The sequence below is a fragment of the Heptranchias perlo genome, chromosome 20, assembly GCF_035084215.1.
Source record: "Heptranchias perlo isolate sHepPer1 chromosome 20, sHepPer1.hap1, whole genome shotgun sequence".
NCBI classification, from domain to species: Eukaryota; Metazoa; Chordata; class Chondrichthyes; order Hexanchiformes; family Hexanchidae; genus Heptranchias; species Heptranchias perlo.
Window position 1 is genome coordinate 5,706,746 of NC_090344.1, and position 3,090 is coordinate 5,709,835.

At 43.6% G+C, this 3,090-nt stretch overlaps 2 non-coding genes across 2 annotated transcripts; both read right to left on the reverse strand.

Annotated features, from left to right (window-relative positions):
* Positions 1 to 71, reverse strand: trnag-gcc (transfer RNA glycine (anticodon GCC)). Its single transcript has one exon. It is a non-coding gene; the product is annotated as a tRNA-Gly (tRNA).
* Positions 72 to 3,019: 2,948 nt separating this feature from the next.
* Positions 3,020 to 3,090, reverse strand: trnag-gcc (transfer RNA glycine (anticodon GCC)). Its single transcript has one exon. It is a non-coding gene; the product is annotated as a tRNA-Gly (tRNA).

A 3,090-nucleotide genomic window follows, 5' to 3' on the forward strand; every position in this document is an offset into this window, starting at 1 on the left:
TGCATTGGCCGGGAATCGAACCCGGGTCTCCCGCGTGGCAGGCGAGAATTCTACCCCTGAACCACCAATGCTGGGTTGTGCAGAATTTGCATGTTTCTAAATGGAATCCTGTCTGAACGAACATGCCGTTTCCTGCTGCGATGGACGAGTGGTTCAAGCTGTTGTCTCAAAACCCCAATGGAGTTTTCCTGCCTTGGTTTGAATTCGGCTCGCAGTGCTCCGGTTTAAAGATCTCTTCAATGCTCAAATACATAAATTGGAATTAATTGACCGCATTTACCTCTGTCCCAGCATGAGAGATACTTCAACGTGGCCGGTACTTTTAATTGGGCGTCCAATCTTCTCTTCCAAGATTTCAAGACCGAGAAGCAATATTTCCCAATCTGTAACTTAAATTCCGCTAGTTTTCAAAACCTGACATTTATACTCTTTATTTTCTTTGCATGCATCTCTCTATCTTTCCCTGTCTCTGTCTCTTGTCTCTCTGTGTGACCCCTGATGGACTTCTCAGGCTTCCTTGAACGGCGAAGGCTGACCGAACCTGCAACACCAGCAGAGGAGGGTAAAAAAAATGGACTGAGACGGTAGGAAAATAAAGGTGCAACCCAGCTGCTGTAGCAAATGATTACACACTTATGTCTCTGCTCTCACAGTGAAACAAAGCACCAACTTGATTAAAGTATACTTATGGGAGAGTGTATGTTATCACGATGCCGAGACAGACCGCAATCATATCATCGAATCCTAGAAAGTTAGGCCACAGAAGGAAACCATTCTGCACATCGTGCTTGTGCCGGCCGAAAAAATCGATACCGAGCCTTATCTCACTATCCAGCGTTTGATACCGAATACTTTTAGTAACGGATCTTAACATGCATATTGAAGTTTTTATTTTTTCAATGCGATGAAGGTTTCTGCATCTCCCACCCTTTCGGGCAGTAATTTCCCGACCCCCACCGTCCACTGGGTGGGAACAAAATCTTCCTCTCCCCTCTCATCCTTCTACCAATTACCTTAGATCGATGTACCCTGATTATTGACCTCCCTGCTAAGGGAAATAGGTCCTTGCTATCCACTCAATCTCGGCCCGTCATAATTTTGTACACCTCAATAAAATCTGCCAACAGCCTCCTCATCTCCAAAGCAAACAACCTCATCCTATCCAATCTAATCTCATAGCTAAAATTATCATGTTCTGGCAACAGTGTCGTAAATCTCCTCTGTACCATCTTTAGTGCAATCACATCTTTCCTGTAATGTGGTGACCACAACTATATGTTGCTTTCATGCTGAGGCTGAACCATTGTTTTATAAATTTCTACCATAACCTCCATGCTCTTAGATTCTATGCGTCAGCTAATAAAGGAGAATATCCTGTATGCCTTTTTAACCACTTTAACTACGTGTCTTCTTACCTTCAGGAATCTGTGGACATGCACTCCAAGGTCCCTCTTTTCATCGACACATCTCAGTATCCTCCAAAGCAATGTAGTTTCAGAGCAACTAATTCTGAAACGTCTTGCTTGATAATAAAAGTCGCACAGACGAAACCGAATTCGTAAAGGGAAACTAATATTGGCGACAGGAAATAGTTAGTGTACAGCTTGATATTAGTGCACACCGGAATGGAAAACGAGATTGGATGCACAGTAGAGGTCTGAAAGGATGGCCGATCGGCTTTGGAAGACAACGAAACTTGTCACTGGCTGCACAAAGCAAATAACAGCGCCTGGTTGATCCAAATGCATGATTCTCGCTTTGGGGCTTTAGTTAATTAAAGTCCGATAAGTTCCGCGTTCAAATCCCGGATGAGCCTTGCTATTCCACAACTTTGAGTGAAAAGACACCAATTGGCTTCTGACATCTTCTCAGAATTGCTGTTGGTAGGATTGAATTACATGCAGAGCATGTTTAAGCTCCAGAAGACAGAGTGCTGAGTTTCCCAAGGCGCAACACATGTAAAGTAAATAAAATGTCTCTGGATGATGAAGAGATTGATGCTGAATATGAATTCCCCCAGTTCAGGCGTTCTCATTAATATTAGATGACGGGTTCGAGAACGACATATCGAAGTTTGTGGATGGCTCCAAAATGGGCAGCGTTGTGAGCAGTGCAGATGAAAGCTTAACATTCCAGAGAGACAGTAATATAATAAATGAATGGCCAAAACCGTGGCAAATGGATTTCAATTTTGGAAAGTGTGAGGTCATCCACTTTGGACTTCACAATGATAGATCAGAATACTTTACAAAAGGTGAATAATTCGAAACTGTGAAGTTCCACAGGAACTTAGGTGTCCATGTACATAGATCAATAACATGTCATGGGCAGGTACAGGAAATAATCAAAAAGGCTAATGGAATGGTGGCCTGTATATTTAGAGGATAAGAATACAAGGGAATAGACATTATGCTCCATCCACACAAAGCTCTGGTTGGACCGCACCTGGAGTGCTGTGTTCAGTTCTGGGCACCGCACCTTAGGAAGGATATACCGTCCTTGGAGGGAGTGCAGTGTCGATTTACTAGAATGATACCTGGACTCTAAGCGTTAAATTACGAGGAGAGATTACACAAACTATGGTTGTATTCCTTGCAATTTAGTAGATTAAAGGCTGATATGATCGAAATTATCAAGATATTAAGAGGAACTGATGGGGTAGTTACAAAGAAACTATTTCCGCTCGTTGGGGTGTCGAGGACTTGGGGGCATAGCCAAAACATTAGAGTCAGGACTTTCGGGAGAGAAGTTAGGACACACTTCTACAAGCAAAGGGAGGTAGAAGTGTGGAAGTCTCTTCCACAAACGGCAGTTGATGTAAGCTCAATTGTTAATTTCAAACCCGTGATTTATAGATTTTTGTTAACCAAACGTATTGAGAACTATGGGACGAAGGCGGGTCCAGGGACTTCGGTCACAACTCAGCCATGATCTCATTGAGTTGCGGAACAGGCTGGAAGGACCAAAAACCACAATCCTGTTCCGAAGTTCCTCCTTGGTGCAGAATGCAAAATAATCGTGCATTGGCCCGGAATCGAACCCGGGTCTCCCGCGTGGCAGGCGAGAATTCTACCCCTGAACCACCAATGC